Raw genomic sequence first — 18,285 nt, 5'->3', positions numbered from 1 at the left:
CTTTTCAGTAAAAAGATTGTAAAAAGAATATTGTTTATAATATGGTAGCTGAAATTAGAAAGCAAAACACTTTGTTGATCTCAGCTGGAAGTGCGTTTGTGCTTCAGGCCACCCACATTTTTCGGTGCTTTGCTTGTATCTGTAAATTACGTTTTTCAGTGCTTTGCGTTCATTTGTCTCTGAATGTTGATTTGGCAGTTACACATAAATTTTAGCCAGTAGACCAATATGCCAGTATGATATCCACAAATAGGAATAAAGATCAACTGCATTTTTTTAAATAGAAATAACGGTGATAATGTAGGAAATTTACAGATTTTGAAGTCAGACCTTTGTGAGTCCACAAAGGTTTTTCTTATTACTGCCTCTTGAACCTCACTTTCTCCTTTTGTTAAAGATGGGCAGAGCTTTGCGGAAGTGTTGTCAGACCTAAATAAGACTGAATGTAGTGAAACCATCTCTGGTGTACAGTATATGTTATGGAAATGATAGTTATTAGGTGTAAAGTCAGACAGCTGATTATGAAGAGAACATTTGTATCATGGTCAAACTGCAGCATTTTATACTTTTAAACTTTTCTGTTCATATTTTAATTTATGATTTCTTCTGTATTTAATATTTAAAGTGTATTGCAGGCTTTTATGTTTCTTTTATATCTCATTTATATTCAAGCTGGCTCTTATCTCTCACTCTGTGAACAATAGTTGGGAATGAATTTTACTTTGACAACCACTGCACTAAATCTCAGAACTTAATTTTACTCTGTAAAATTGCTCTAAACTCTTCAGGTAACCTCTCCCTCGATTTCCCAGTCATCAAGCTACTCATTTGTGGCAAGACCTAGAATCTTTTTAGGGTGTTTGGGTTTGTATTGCTTTGATATTAGAAGTAGTTGTGTTCGTTTATGTGAGGGTGAATGTGGAGACCTGAGAGTCTAATGGCGATAGGAATCATTGCTGCCATCTTTCTGTTAAAACACCAGTTTATTGGAGTCCATCCAGCCACCTTGTCCTGTTCCTCACTTACAAGAATGAAACAGATGATAATTACAACCAGGGCCATTTTCCAGAAGATTTAACTTAAATCTCGTACCGTTCCAGGGTTTCTGTATTCTGTACAACACAGAATAATTGTCATTACAATAAAAATGGCAGAATCGGTTTTGGGCTATGGTAGTTAACAAATGACTTCAAGTAATTTTTCTCGAACAAAAGGCATTGCAGGTTAGCTAGCATTCCCTCTTTCTAAGCATTCTAATTAATATTTTCTGTAGGTAAGACTCTTTTTTTTTAACTATCGTTCTATCAGCAGGAGTTACATTTGTCCACTGAGTTAGCATTCAGATTATGAATTTTATTGAAAAACAAACAGCAGTAAATGAATTGGCTTGAAATTCAGTACTTGAAAGCTTAAGTATTATATAAGGAACTGCATCTTAAAACTTCAGCCTTTAAATATTTATAATTACACAGTTTGTTATTTTTATGTTTAAAATGAGAATGGTTAGTGTGGTAGTGGTATTTGTGGTTCTTTTGCCAAAGAAAATGCGTCTGATAGTTAACTTCTTAATATATTGGGTTTGTCACATTCAGATATCTGAAAACAATTATATTCATTCTTGATTTTTATTAGCATGCCGTGTAAATAAACTTAACTTTCAGATTCACAGAATAATACCCTGAACAGAGAAATGTATCTGTTCAGAATATTGAGTTAGGAAAAAAGGAATGTGATGGATTTTATTTTGCTTATAAAGTCATAGACAACAAGACCTTTAGAAGTGGCATTTTGATCATTATAATCAAATTCTAAGATTTACTCTATAAAGTTTTGTTTTGGTTTTTCTTAGGGTACTGAGTTAGGCACGTTCTGTTTTATAGCCTGTTGCTTCAAAAGAATCACTTAAAATGGAGTTACTTTAAATAACTACAGAAAGTTTTCTGATAAACATTTTGAGAAAAATTTAAAATGATGTTTGATAAATATTAACAGCCCGTAATTTGATCATATGCTGAATAGTTATCTAAAATTCTTAAGTGAACATCTGTAACTGAAGTGTTTCAGAAAAGCCCCTGTAAGCTGATACTTGTTTTGTTTCCTAGAAGACTTCTAAATACCTTGGAAAACAAAGGTCTCATACTTAGAATGTTATTATGTTCTAAATGGCATATAAATTCTAGTTACTGCATGTGTTAATTTAGCATCTAGTTTCTGTAAATTCTGATTTTCTGCTTCCACATTAGAACGAGTACATTTTTCTGAAAACTTCTTTCGAGAGAAAGTAGATTTTGTACCAGAGAAAAGTACAATTTAATAGATCAGAGTAATATTTTTATTAGAAAATTTTATAATACTATCTCTTGCTTGATTTACAATTCTGAGTTTTGATATTCACACATTGCCTATAACTTTCATGTCCATAATTAATAAGTTTCATATCCATAATTGATATTTGAAACTATGATGCCTGCCATTTGTCCTTCAGTTTCATTAAGCGGTATTAACATTGATAGTCTGGATTTACATCTTATTAAAAGTGGAGTGGATATACACATATTCAAATTTTAGAAATATAATTAATATCTTCATTTATTCAGTTGTTGTGGACTGCTTATTATGTGTTCCATAGTTAATCTTCAAAACCTAGTAGGAGATACATGCATTTTACACAGTGGTTCAGGTGTTGTTTGGCAGGCAGATTGAGTGTCCTAGTTTAACCTGGCCCAGACTAAGCAGCTGCGGGCCATATAGGAAGTAAAACAGCAGATGGAAGATCTATGTTTATTTCTCTCTTAAATAAAATTTAAAGAAATAAAACTTTGTAAAAATTGTTTAAGTGTGTACTCAATGATGGTATTTTAATGTTACTAAATATTATTCTGACAATTTTTTCTTACCTAATTAAAATTATGTTCTTCTTGGATTGCTTAGTATTGACTAGACTTCTTATGTTATCATTTAAGTTTGTTATGCTTTAGAAACCTGAACTTTACCAAAGATAGCAAACACTTTTATTGGGGTTTTTGGTGCCAGAACGTTTTTTGGTGCTATTTATGTATTTTGATTAGTTTAATCCTATTACCATCTCTATGAAGCAGATAATATGTAATACTTCTTTCTTTTTCCATTGGTAAGCTAAAATTAATGTATTTGAAACTGTCCTCTTGCTATTGCCATGTTGCTAAAAAAAAAGTGTCCTTCATAAAAGTCTTGTTGATTACAAAATTTCAAGTCTGTATTGTTGTTGTTGTTGTTGTTTTAAGATTTATTTATTTTATTACAAAGTAAGATATACACAGAGGAGGAGAGACAGAGGGGAAGATCTTCCATCCGATGATTCACTCCCCAAGTGAGCCGCGACGGGTCGATGCATGCTGATCCGAAGCCGGGAACCAGGAACCTCTTACGGGTCTCCCACGCAGGTGCAGGGTCCCAATGCATTGGGCCGTCCTCGACTGCTTTCCCAGGCCACAAGCAGGGAGCTGGATGGGAAGTGGAGCTGCCGGGATTAGAACCGGCGCCCATATGGGATCCCGGGGCTTTCAAGGCGAGGACTTTAGCCGCTAGGCCACGCTGCCGGGCCCAAGTCTATGTTGTTTTGACATACGCATAAATCGTTCTTTTCTGACTTGAATGGTGAGCACAATCAAGATGTGTTGTACTGCTTCAGTAAAATTATTCTCTGGAACCCACTCCTCAGTTTTGATAATGCCCTTTTTATAAGCGTGGGTAGCTTAGTACCTTCTTGTTGATCCTTAGTATCGTCTTGATGTACCACTTGTGGTCTGCTATTTGCTCCGCTTCAGCTTGTTCTTCATTCCTGGTGCCATGGCCACCATTGTCCTTTCAGTCTGTTTATAATGTTCCTCATCCTTATCATATTGCCACTTTTGTCTAACTGTGATGATATTCTCTTTTGTCTATGTTCCTTTCCTGCTTTTCTCAAGTAAATTGGGACAGTACTGAAAAGACCTCTTACAAGGTGAAGATGCCTTAGCTGGGCTATTAAGAATGAATTGAAGCTCACTAATTTATTGGATATGGGAATTGACAGACAGAAAGGTATGGGCAAAAGTTCAGTTTGAAATAGTGTAGACCGTTTAGAAGTTTATGAATCTGGTAATGCTAAACTGTAATGAATGCCTGTGTGGAGATATATGCAACGGAGTGGATTTAATTGAAACTTTGGGCAGGCATTAGATCATTGTAGAATTTCTGAACTCATGTAATTTTCAAGTAGGTAAAGAATTCAGATTGAACTTTAGAAAAACACACTGACATTTGTTCACAGGAAATCTTAGCTGGTTATAAGTTAAGGTGCTATGTCAGGATTCAGATGTCCATATCTGTTCCTCCAGTAGGCTAGGCTGAGCCTCCCTTTTTGTAGGACTTAACATTTGAGTTAAGTTTGGGGTGCCACCATTAATTTAACGTAGACTTAGTGATACTGGTTATGCTGGCTGTAGGTCCAGGGTGTTACAAAAGCAAATAAGAAATGGTCTCCTAGAGCTTATACTTTTGTGAATAAATATAAACTGCCTGAGGGATTTGCAGCAAGTAAGAAAACAGCGATGGCCATGGAGAAAATTAAGAAGGGAGATATGTTAGAGAACTTATTATAGGATATGAAGGTGATAGGAAAAAACAGTCTATTGGCTGCAGTAGTTTTCAGCCTTGCTTGGGTTAGTACCTTTCTTTACCATTGCTGTTCTAATAACACAGAACAAGAAACAAGAATGTTCAGTAATCATATGTATTCATTCAAGAAATTATTTTGGTTTTAGCTGATTTTTCTCATCCCTGACAACATTGACCAAAGCTTTTAAGTCACTCTCTTATATAGGCTGGCAATGGTAAAATAATGTCACTTTTATGTTTTGTTTTGTTTTTCACAAAAAGTATCATGATCGCTAATGTTTAGAATAGGTCATATGTATACAGACATGTATGTGGTTATGTATGTCAATATATATAATCCCCTTAAAGCAACGTAATCATAATTAGTACATGTGTTGTAATTTAGTATGTAAGAATTATCTATGGAAGTTACATTTCCTCCTCTTCTGTTTTCATGGCCACTGAAATATTTTATGATGCAGCCTATCTTTCTCTTAACATGCTTGTAAATATATGAGAGATCATGCTTTGTGGTTTTTTTAGTATTCACATACAAACTTTTAGGTTATCCTTTTATAAGTTAATGTCTTATTTTTAGAGGATCTGATTGGTGGGCTTGCTTATAAATCTCTTTGAACTATTCAATTTGCAAGTAAATGGAGTTCTTTTAAAAGTGCTTGTTAGGTTATGTGTATATTTTTGTCTGTTTGTTTCAAGAAATGGAAAGCCAACGTAACTACTGTGTTACTCTAAGTGTCTCCAACAGTCAGAGGGTCAAAACTGGCAATTGGAAACTTAGTACAGATGTTGCAGGGACCAAACTACTTCTGTCACACCTGCCTCCTGTTTTGCAGAGTCCATATTAGAGGCAACTAGGAATCAGAAGCTGGAGCCAGACATCAGCTCCTGGTGTTCTGCTGTGGTAACAGAGCACCGTGGCTGGCCTCTTCACCATTAGGTCTGACTCCCACTTCCTTGGCATTTGAAAACATCTTTGTTGTATCTCAAGAAACTTTTAAAATGTGTTCTAAAATGCATCTTGTTTAGAAATTAAGACAGCTGGTCAGTTTTCGTTTGGCTCTACCTATAGATTCTCTACATTTTTTGTGCCTTTTAAAATGGCAGCATTTACCAAAATTCCAATTCTTTTAAAAATTATTATTATTATTATTATCATTTTATGATACAGTTCCATAGGCTCTGGGACTTTCCTAACCCCCTCCCCAAAACCCCAACCTTAAATCCCTCCCCAACAACTGATTTCCCCTATCTTATTACGATAATATAGTTCTTTATATACAGTCGTAAGTCCATCATTGTGGGCATGGACAATGGCAGAGAATCCAGAATCCTGTTGTCATGATAAATTGTGGGAGTCCATCTTTGATCTGAAAGTAGAGATGCATATTGCATTATATCCTCACATCAGGATATGACAGTCTCTATTACAGTTACCATACATTCTCTTCAATGAAAAGCCACAAAACAAAGTCAACAACAGAAAGAAAAATAGAAATTTACAACATCATGAAGTTAAATAATATGTTATTGAATGACTAATGTGTCATTGAAGAATTGAAAAAGGAAATGAAGAACCTTCTTGAAGAAACAATGCTACTTTATGATCTGAGTCAGTGAAGAATTTAATATGAGAAAAAAAAATTTATGAAACCAAAATAAAACAAGAAATGTCAAAATCCATGAGCCAGAGTTTCTACTGATCTTTCTTGGTGAGATGTGTCTCCTATAGGCAATAGTTGTTTTTTTGTTTGTTTGTTTGTTTGTTTATCCAGTCTACTAATCTGTGACATTGTCTTTCTGCACCTTCTGGAACTCCCATAACTCTTATATTTGGCCTTTTAATAATATCTCTTAATTTTTGAATACTTTTTTCAGCTTGACCCAGCTCTGCTTGCAGGGTTTTGATTGTTTCCCCATGGTGACAAGAAATACCTTCCAATTCTGAGATTCTTTCTTCTGCCTTATTCACTCTATTGTTGAGCCTTTCCACTGAATTTTTAATTTGCTGTATTGTGTTCTTTATTTTCCATAATATTCTGCTTGATTTTGTTTTGATGTTGCTATTTCTTGTGGCACAAATTCCTTAAGTTTCTTGAACTCCAGTATTTGCTTCTCATTGTTGATAAGAAGCTTTACAATGAGTTTTCTGAATTCTGTATCCCCAATTTTCTTGATGTATCCTTGATGTATAACCCCGAGGTTGGCAACGACTTTTGCTCCTTTTCATGGGAGCCTTCAGTTCTTTTTCTTTTAAATCAGTGTTAGGGAAATAGATATGGTGCTTTTTATCTTCTAAGAAGCTTTAACTCTGGATTTTGCTTTTTATGTGGTTGATAGAATCATTCTGATGGTCCATAAAACTCAGTTTTCTAATTTGCTTTCAGATATGCCAGATACTTATTATTCTGAAAGTTTAAAATCAATGATGGGTAGAACACTTTCGAATAATATTACGAAGTGCTTTCTATACTCAAGTCACCTGCAAGTCCTTAAACTGAAGGTCAGTTTGAACAAGTGCGAATTCAAAGAGACCACATAGATAGAAGTGGTTTCTTATTTTGTTGTTAGGTAACTAGATAATTATTGCCTGTTTTCCAGAAAAACAAATTCTGAGAACCCTGAGGTGTATAACAGATATTTATCTACTTTTTAAGTTAATGCAATTTTAGATTTTTTTTCTTGTTACATCATAATTTTCAGAAACACTGGTCAACAGTTGGTGGGGAAATAAAGTAGAAATTGACTTTTTTTTTTCCTGTAATAAAGGAGTAATGATTTGTGCCAGTAACAAGATGACATCTTGCTCTAAAAAATCATTTTAAATCTGATGGGCAATAGACCACTTACTATGAATATGCTCCATATCAACACAATTTGATCTTACTGATTTATTTGTATTTAGCTTACAGTGTTTTTTATAATAATTTCAATAATGTATGCCTGCTTTTTTGAGATTGTTCAACTTTGTACAGCTTCTGAGGAATTTGGAAATTGTTTAGAACCAATTAATACTTTAGATTTCATTTCATTTTATTATATTTACATACATTCTTTTTAAAAACTTTTATTTATTTTATTGGAAAGGCAGATGTGAGAAGGAGCTACATTAGTCTTCTCCTGAGCTTCTCTTTGATTTTCCTGCTGGTATTTCATATGTCATGTAACTTCAAGTGAGCATTCCTAAAATAAGGTTAGATTGTCAGTAGCCAAAAATGAATTATGGGTTTGTTTTTTTCTACCTTCACCAACCTGTAACATGTTAGTCCTTTCTGCATGGTCTTATATTCCCAGTGCCTTCGCTCCTAAAATCTTCCAATATTCAGCATGTTTGCTCATTCTGTGCCTTTGCTCACATGAATAGCAACCTCTCCTCCTTCAGCCTAGACTCATACTCTGCAAGGAGTAATTTAATTATAGAGATGTAGATGTTTACAAAGATAATTGTAGATTTTCCCCTAATCTTCCCCTAATCTTCATACTCCTGAGGCTGCTCTGTTACTTGAAATATTTACTCTACCATTCAGTCACTCTAATGGATAACCTGTCGTTTTATACTGTTATTCTGCTTATTTTTATGTTGTATTCCTAATTACATTAACATGCCATTATTGGGACTCCATACTTTGTGCATTGGTTTTTTGAATGTTGATGCTGATTTACTTGGTTTTACCTTATATATTCTAATAGTTTTCCACTTTATATAGCAGCGTCCTTTCCAACAAGTATTAGTCTCACATTAATTTATGTTTCCTAAAATGATAGCATGAAGGATTTCATTTGAGAGAGCCCTAAAGAGTTGGTTGAATGCCTACAGTGAAGATGCTGGACTTACTGATCTGTTGTCCTCCAGGTGACCGTGGGGAACAGTGTGTTTAAAATTTGCTATCATAAGGATATAGGTATTTTCCTTGAACAGTTTTGAGACTCTCCTCAGGTCCTATAGAGAGAGGATGGGATGGTGCTTGAGTCCACTTCCCAATATTCTTGTTATGAAGCAGAGGAAGGGGTATTTTTGTGGCAGATTTGCACTGGACTTCTCTGATTTAGTGAAGATTCAGCATGTGGTCCATACTAGTAACTGACTCGAGTTTATGATCTTCATAGAATAAGTTTAGAACTTCATCTGGGATGTTTGTTAGGAGTAGTAATATACGATTGTTCGAACTAAGTAATGCGATCTATGGATCAGCTTTTCCAAAAGTGGATTTTCTATTAGATGCCTGTATTAGAGGAATGTAGAGCCGACAGCTTCTGAGCTTTTCTGGACTTTAGTCCTTCAGTCACATTGCTTTTTATTGCCATTCTGTCTTTACCTGGTTGTAATAAAGAGGAAACGGAACAGGTTAACAACTGTAGATTTTTTATCATTTCAGTTGGCCTTTGTGGTGGAGCTGAAATAAATGTATGATGAGTGTGTTAGTTTACAGGGAAGCGTATCAAAGTCCTTTTAGTTTTTATTATTTTTCTGAAAAGTAGTAGTTACACAGGATTTAGAATTCAAATGGAACCAGGCCAGTTTATACAAATGTAGTAGCATCTATTAACTTTTCAAAGATTTATTTATTCTTATTGCTAATGCTGAGTTACAGAGAAAAAGAGAGACAGAGTCTTCCATCCACTGTTTTATTTCCCACATGGCTGCAGCAGCCAGAGTTGAGCTGATCTGAAGCCAGGAGCCAGGAGCTTACATCAGCTCTCTCCCTCAGGTACAAGGTCCTAAGCCTTTGGGCCACCCCATGCTGCCTTTCCAGACCGTAAGCAAGGAGCCACATGGAAAGTGGAGCAGCACGGACACAAACCAGCGCCTATATGGGATGCTGGCACTTACAGGTGGAAGATTAACCAGTTTACCCATAGTGCCCCTCCCAGCAAATATTAACTTTATACTATGCTTTTTATACTCTGATAAAATGCGAAATATTGTAACTCATGCCTGTGAATTTGATTGGCTCATTATGGTTTACAGGAGAGCTTCAGAAAGTTAATGGAAATTTATGTTGTTAAATCAGCTTTTATTTGGGTTAAGCTAATGTGAAAGGGTGGAAATATTTGAATACTACTAATTAAAATGTCTTACAATATTATTTTACATTATTTTATTAATTACCCCATAGTGTTTGTATCTTTTTGTGTTTATTAATTTATTTCATGTTCAAAAAGAGCGTATTGAGGTCAATATTATTTTTCACTTCATTTGATAGACCAGAAAACCAGGTACAAATGGCTTAAATGACTTGTACAAGGTCACAACTAATAATTTGGTAATTGTTGTCAGTTTATTAGGTTCTTTTCCTTTCTTAAATTTAATAGAAAATATATGGTTACCTGATTTCTTTTCTACTCTATTGTAAAAAGCTGATTAAATTCAATATTTGAATAACATTCGATATTTTGTAAACTGTGTCTTAATAATCAGCATCCACTTGTTAGGTAGATATTATTGTAATTTCCACTTTATGGGTTCCCAAAAGGCAGCAATTTTGAAGAAATTTAGTACTTGAAGGATTCGAGCAAGGTCTTCTGAACTCTTAAGTTTTTTTTTTTACCAATTAGAATTTTGGAATTTATACCTTTTAATATATTTTCCAAAGGAGCAACAATGATTTCACTTTTTAAAATGTTTCACTTTGGATGCCACTTGAAGACCTGAAACTGAAATTTCTTAGCGACCTGTAAAAATCAACTATTTTGAAATTCGGTAGAATTCTCATTTTGAGGATAATTCAGAAAGGTTTATTTTTGAATCCCTAATTAGCCCTTTTAAAACCATTTTTAGAAACTGGACTGGTATAATTTAGTTTGAATAAAAAATCTGACATTCACCTTTTTCATATTTACTAATAGCAGACATTTTGCTCTTAACTATTGTTCTTCCCTCATATAAATACATACTAGCTGTTTGAAACTGTTTTGGGGAGATAACAATGTATGTAACTCACTCCTTGATTCAGCATAATCTCAGTTATCATCTTATTTTCTCAACAAATTACTGTAATGATGTTTGTGACTTAAATACTTTTCCTTTCCATTGGAATATTCTTTGATGGTCCTGTCTTGTTAAGTTTTTTCCTTTTTTTCCAAATACTTCTGCTAACTCGAAGTTTAGCATATTCAAGGGCAAGAATGGCGGAACAGACATTTCATATATGGAAAAGGTACCTCTACCTTTTTTATACATATTCACACATGTTATTTTTAGATGGTCTTGTTTCTAACAGGTGATCCTTGAATTTATTTGTCACTACCTAGGCATTTTTTTCACAATATAGCTTTCAATACATGTGAGTTAAGATATGTATATGTATGAAGAAGTTAGATGTTTTAATCCTGAATATGTTGTGTAAATTATAAATTTTACTCATATTTTGGCCTAGTTTTAAATATAGAATCACTTGACAGTGCACTTTATTACTTTGCTGTCTCAGATTACCACAGGACTTTATCATGCGGTGAGTATGATAAAATTTGTTCGCATTAATGACCAAAGTTAATATTTTATGTAAATTAAAATTTGACGTTGATTTTGTTTAAAGTCAATTTTACTTTTAGTGGTTATTTTGATTTCACAGCAGTATACTTTTTGAGATTATAATTTTTAATTATTTTAAGCAAATCTGTTAAATATAAAAAATATTTTATGATTGTCCTAAAGCATTAGCTTCTGTGAAGCTAATTATTATTTATATTTACTTGAGTTTTACTACTGTAAAAAAATTGTGAATTGGATTTTTCTTCACAGTATATATGCATCACATGTTACATTTAATATTTGTTTCCATTTATTCGACATTTAACCATGCATCTAGATGTTCAATAAATATTTACATAACTTAATATTTTCTTGTGGTAGCATCTACTTTGTATGGCTATTAAATGGTTAAACTGCTTAGAAATTATTTGTATATCCATTGCGCTTCATTGCCTAAGAGATTACTGTTATAAGATTTTAATCAACTGTCACATTTTCTTATTTTTTAAATATTTTTTAAGAAGGATTTTCATGTTTCTTATTCAAAGTGAATTTTATCTGCTCTTTTAGGTTAACATAGGAAAAGCAGTTCTATTCTGGCTATGTAATGCACTTTATATAATTTTGCAGTTTTTATTATATCTTATAGTAGAGATTGCTGAAAATACATAGAATTTTAGAGAACATTTTTAGATTTGATGGATTACCACTCTTGAAAGGGAAACAAAACACTAAATATTTCTAATCCCGCATTTATTTACCGCATGGGTGGTTAAATGCTACTTTAAGCCTCATAAAATTAAAAGGGAGAAATCTGCCAACTGTAGCAGGAATTGGATTTAGGAAGAGTGGTACAGAGCCAAAATATTGCTACAGAATTAAATGTCAAAAATCTTCTTTAATAGTAGATATATAGTTCACAGTGCTTGGTTATGATTAATACATTTAATCTAAGTCACTGAAAGTTGCATTCTCCTTTTCCATAAAATACAATAGGACACAAATCAGTTTTACTGTAGATGGATAACAATTGGAAAATAATGCATCTTCCCGCCCAATAAATTGTCAGTTATACCTTTTAACTAAAATCAATTCATCTTTCCAAAATTTATTACAATTTCTAATAATAAATCTCCTCAAATGTTTATTCATTTGGTTTTTGATACATTTGTGCCACTTTTGCTATGGTCTAATGTTTTCTCTTTAGATTCATTGTAAATTAGAAATCTATTTTGAGTCAATTTTCTAGTTAAGAAGTTAAAATCTATAACCTGGCATCTTTTTCATTCTCTGTACATTTTAATACCCTTGAACTTGAACTTAAATGCAATCCACTAAATTATTTTGAGAAGGAGACTGAAAGACTTCTCCATGTAACTTCTTGGGTAAGGGCCAGATTCACAAAGCCAGCAGTAGAGGTTGTTGGATCACTATTTCGTTAGATCCATGTTTGAATCGCAAGGTAGGCACAAGGGGGACAGAAATACATGGGCTGTGGCACCGTTTCATGTGCTTGATACAAAGAAAATGAAATGGCTAGTTTGGTTTCCAAACAGGTGCTAATTATAGTCGAAATTGACTCCTTTTTTATGTTAATAGCAGTATCTCAAAAGTGTCACTGGAAATAAGACTAAGTAGTCAGCTGTATTCTGTGTTGTGCACACATGACTTTCCCTTATTAACCTTAATCTCCAGGTATACATTTTATCATGTAAATTTTCATTTTTATGTTGTTCTTTTTTTTATTGATTCCGAAATGTATAAAGGCACTGTAGTTTTCTACACATTCTGCATGTCATCATCACTTTTCAATTCAAAACATGATAATTGGATATTCCTTATTCTCTCTGCTCCTAAATGTGTCTTATAGCATAAGATGAATAATGACTCTTATTGCTTTAATTTTGTACTTTTCTTCACTTATTTCATAGTAAATCAGATTAGTATCCCCTACCCCCATACGCAGGATGCTGAATCAAATTTACAAGTGGACATGAAAATCATTTTACTTCCCTTGGAATTTTATAAAATGGATTTGCAATCAATATGCTCTTTGTTGAAAACAACATTGAAAACAAAAAGAATGTTACTTGACATGAAAGGGACATAAGTAGTTGCCTTGAACTGGTCAACTCATTGGCAACTTTATGTAGTTGCTAACATGTAAGTTGCCACATGATTAGTTTGTCAATTAAGAAAAATGATTTGTGGGGACAGCATGGCTGGAGTATAATTCATTATTTGAACTCAACACATAGTAAAGAAAACAGATGTTTTCTAATGCAAAGACTAGACATTTGTTGCAAGTCTTACTTACCTATATTCCACAATTAAAAAGTGTGAACTTATTTTAGCATAGATTCTTTGATAAAATATATTTTTATTTGAATTAAGCAAATTAGCTTCTACTGTGTAAGTTTATTATAGATTTTGCCAGCTGTAAATATTTTTAAAATATATTTGGAATTTTGTATACTGATAAACGGCAGTGCAACACACTGTACACAGAATCCTGGACCAGCAGTGCACTGAGTCTGTTTCCTCGTTCTGACACTAGTCTTTCCAGTTGAGTGGGACCTCATCTTAGACATAGAAATGGTGCTTTGTTTCTTAACCATAGTTCTAGGAATTGCTAGGGTAACTTTACTGATTTCATGTAAAATGAGTATATTTAAGGATGACAGTATTCTATATTAGTCAGCTTTTCATTATTTCAGCTATCATACCAGGGAGTGCTTCTTAGGGAATAATTTTTTTTTTAAGATTTGTTTATTTCTATTGTGAAGTCAGATATACGGAGAGGAAGAGAGAAGGGGGCAGATCTTCCAACCAATGATTCACTCCCCAAGCAGTCACAATGGCTGGAGCTGATTCAATCCGAAGCCAGGAGCCAAGAGCTTCTTCCAGGACTCGCACGCAGGTACAAAGTCCTAAGGCTTTGGGCTGTCCTCTACTGCTTTCCCAGGTTACCAGCAGGGAGCTGGATCGGAAGCGGGGCTGCCAGGATTAGAAACGGTGGGCATATGTGATCCTGGCACGTCAAAGTGAGGACTTTCAGCCACTAGACCCAGCACTGGACCCAGATTTCAGGATTTCTTATAGCATGATTGTTAACTGGAGGAAATAAGCAACTAGAGTACTAACTGGTCAGCACTTCATTTTTCTACTGAGCTGGTTGGGAAGCGGGGCAGCCGGGATTAGAACCCACGCCTATGTGGGATCCCGGCTCTTTCAAAGTGTGGACTTTAATTGCTAGGCTTCCGTGCCAGGCCCGGAGAATAAAAGGTTCTTTCATTTTACATATGAAGCTACGAATCCAGTGAACCTATAGTCCAGTATCTAGAGGAGTTTACTGATGGTGGATGTGTTGGCAGTGTCATATTATAGACCAAGAAAGAGAGGAAACCCGTGCAGAGCTTGAACTGAAATCCTCAAACCCCTCACATGAACGCCTTCCCAAGGCATACCTCCAGTGACCCAAAGATCTCTCAAAAACTGGCCCTACCTCTCAGATCATCATCATGAGATCACATTTCTATTCCTCATCAATCAATCAATCGTTAGCATTAAGACATTAGGTTTAAACAGCTGCATAAGTTTTGGGAGAGACAAATCCTACCCAACTCAAAACATATTTCATACATGAATACATTTCCCCTGATTTTCCGGTTCCATCTCAGTCGTTACATAGTCTAACTTTGCCACCTGCTAAATCATTCCTTCTCTCCTTTTCTACACTACTGTTCACTTTCCTCAGTCTCCTTGGTGATCCTTGTGACTCCTTTGACATCTATTTTAAATCTTTTAGTACCTCCTCTTGGTGTAACAAACTTATTTCAGGTCATTGCCATAATCTGTTCCATGATCTTACTTATCCTAGTTGATACAGCTTAAATGAGCCTTCGACTTTCCAGCTTTCGTCATTGTACTCCTACTGTTTATTTTTAACATTTTAAAATTATTGAAAAGTTAGATTTACCAAGAGAAGGAGAGAAAGACAGAAAGATCTTCCATCAGCTGGTGCACTCCCCAAGTGGCCACAATGGGCAGAGCTGAGCTGATCTAAGCCAGTAACCAGAAGCTTCTTCCAGGTCTTCCACACATGTACAGGGTGCCAAGGCTTTGGGCTATCTACTGCTTTCTCAGGTCACAGACAGGAGGCTGGATGGGAAGTGGGACAGCTGGGACAGGAACCAATGCCCATATGGTATTCTGGCACATGCAAAATGAGGATTTAGCCACTAGGCTATTGTGCTGGTCCCCCTACTGTTTCTAACTTCCAAAACATCATGTTCCGTGTTAGACCTGAAATGTGACCCATTTATTAGATACATTTCAGTGATACTGTCGTCCTAAAACTTGCTCACTGGGGGAAATCTCTTGCCTCATTCCCAGATTTCTAACCTCATCACTTTGTTTCGGAAATACATGTGTTTTCATCACTTTTACAATGGTAAAGAAAGCATGGCTATGAAAAGCAAAAATTTTCTCAGGTCCATGACTGGAATCCACTTTTTTGAGCTTCAGTTTCCTCATCCTTAAAATAGAGATAATAAAAGATAGGCTGAAATAATGTATATTATAGGAATTTGTGGACTGTAACGAATATATTATTAATCATTTCCCCAATAATCCAAAGTACTAATGCCTTCAGTGGCCAGGCAAATGCTGTATCTGTGAGCATTAGCTTGATGTTAGGGGTATATAGGCATACTAGTGCATTTTATGACCCTGTAATGATCAAAAGGAATAAAAAAAAGTGGCCAATTACTGCTCCCACATTGTGTTTTTTAACTTCCTTACACTAGCCAATGCAGATGAAGGCATCATTTCATTCCTGCAAAACATCATATGTTACTAATATGTAATGAACTTTGGGAGGGTGGATGAGCAAGTAGATGACTTTAAATAAGTGACTTTAAATGTGTTTTATGGAAAATGGCATGCTTGCATTTTAAGTGATTTTCTTGAGCAGGAAACAGGAGGTAGCAGAGAGGACTAAATGGGTTCTAGTTTCTCTTTTAGTTCTCCAGTGACAACTTTTTGTGTATATTCTATATACTCGGTTTTGCCTTAACTCCTTTTCAAATAGAGTTGACTATAGAAGTACTATTATAGTTAATTGCAAATTTAGGCATTTTGCTGTTAAGATGTTATTTTCCTGTCCTCTTCTCATTGGTAAGCTGCCGGCATCCTAGTGCCTATTCTATTCAATTGCTTTTCCTTCTGATGCTTGACAGTTGGCTGGAGAAAATTCGTAGTGCTTGAGATTTAATGATTCCTTTCTCTGAGTTCTGGGAAATGTGTTCTGTTTATTTTCTCATCTTTAGAACTAAATATACCTTATCCAATGTACTTGAAGCATCTTTTAAAGGTTGGATTTAGCTACAGTTAATACTTGGATCTTTGAAAAAGAAGCATAGAATCTTAGTTCAACAGTTTAGCAAAATTCAGAGACCTAATAGACCCTAGTATATCTATATTCTTCTCATTTTTCTCATATGTATCATTGAAATAAACATCTCTGCAATTACTATATGAACAGCTGGTGCTATTACCAAGCCTAGTATGTTCTCAAAAATAAGTTGTTCACAGGCTTAACTCTAGCATTGGTTAAACAAAACCTGACTGTAGTAGATTAATGGAGTAGAAATGAATGAAGGATTTGATTCAACATTTATTATCTGAATAGTACAATGGCCTCATCAGGAAATAAAAGTGAAATCTTTTGGCCTCATTTAACTTCCTTAAAAAATCTAATAGGAATAGATGCTCTTTCTATGACAGTCATTGAGCCAATTAAATACTGTTGCTCAGCAAGTGGCCTGGCATGTGTTCATTTACAAGAAATTCCCTGTAAGTTCTCTCTGTATTTCATTAGACTGTCTTTTAGAGCATTTGTGTATTTATAAAAGAATTATTCTGTTCTGGATTTTTTCACTAACATGAATATTTACCCTTAGTTAATAAAGAACTATATCTATATATCTATATATCCATATAGATATGTATGTATGTTTGGTTTACAATGTTATATGCATACTGTACTTTAAAATTTGGAGACATTTACAAAGATTGACTTTCAACTATATACTTCATTTCTTTGAGTAAGACATTGATTAGCATGTATTTGTATTCATGGAGTTCTTTGTGTGCCAGGTAACATCAACATCAACATCAACAAACCAACACACCACACACATAGCCACAGAGAGAGAGAGAATTACAGAGAGTGTTTTTGTAGAGTTTGCAGGGCAAACACTTCCTACGGTATTTCAAGTACTTTGCTAGCAATGGAATATATAAAGCTGAAGAAGTTTTTACACTTGCCCCTAGTCAAGCCTTCATTCTAATCAAAGAAATAGAAATAGAGAAAAACAACATAGAACCAAAGTTTAGGAAGGATATGCTAAATGATACAGAGCTAAGGGGGCACTTCACCTCGCTTTCTGTGAAACTCAAGGAAATGATGTTAAGCAGATGTTAAGAGGTGAATCACTAGGATCTGGTAAACATGACTTGTTTATTTTCTCATCCTTGAATAAATTTAAATATATCTTCTAATGTTCTGGGACCTAGATTTCAGTATAATTAGTATTTGGACTTTTAAAAGGAAATTTTCAGACTTTACTGTAAAATAAAAAAAAAAAAATGACCCAGAGGATGGTAATGAATCTATGTGCCTCTTTGTGTGTGTGTGCTTATTTTGATATTTTTTGGTGAAACAACTGACTGAAATCTGAGTACGAATTTTCAAGGAGGCAAAACTTGAGCTTGGCTTTTGGAGAAGTAGTTGTCATTATTCAGGTAAAGAGGAGTAGAGTAAGCACTTCACACAGAGTGGAAAATATGGGAGGACTTTTTACTTGGTGTGAAATAGCAGACAGGCAGTTAGGTCTACTGTAATAGACTCTATAGAAGTGGTAATGACAGAAAAACAATGAAATAAGAAGAAGCCAACCCTGGCTTGCCTGGAACCGAATATGTTAATGATTAGCTTCTATTGGAGATCTTTAAGTGAGTTGGTGTGACATGTGGGTTCATATCCTTTCACATGTAAGAGAAGCATGGCTAGAAAGTTTACTTCTCAGATTTTTACACAATAGTTCTCACATGTGATCTTTTCACCAGAGTTTTATTCTTAAGTTCTCCATGTTCCTCCACGTTAATTGGTGTTA

At 34.5% G+C, this 18,285-nt stretch overlaps 1 protein-coding gene across 3 annotated transcripts in view; it reads left to right on the top strand.

Annotated features, from left to right (window-relative positions):
* The window catches only part of GPATCH2 (G-patch domain containing 2), a 174,457-nt gene that overhangs the window by 20,664 nt on the left and 135,508 nt on the right, over positions 1 to 18,285 (top strand). The window lies entirely within an intron of this gene.

The sequence above is a fragment of the Ochotona princeps genome, chromosome 10 (genome assembly GCF_030435755.1).
Source record: "Ochotona princeps isolate mOchPri1 chromosome 10, mOchPri1.hap1, whole genome shotgun sequence".
Taxonomy (NCBI): domain Eukaryota; kingdom Metazoa; phylum Chordata; class Mammalia; order Lagomorpha; family Ochotonidae; genus Ochotona; species Ochotona princeps.
The sequence above is the reverse complement of the archived record's forward strand: the minus strand, read 5'-3'. Positions and strand labels throughout refer to the sequence as shown.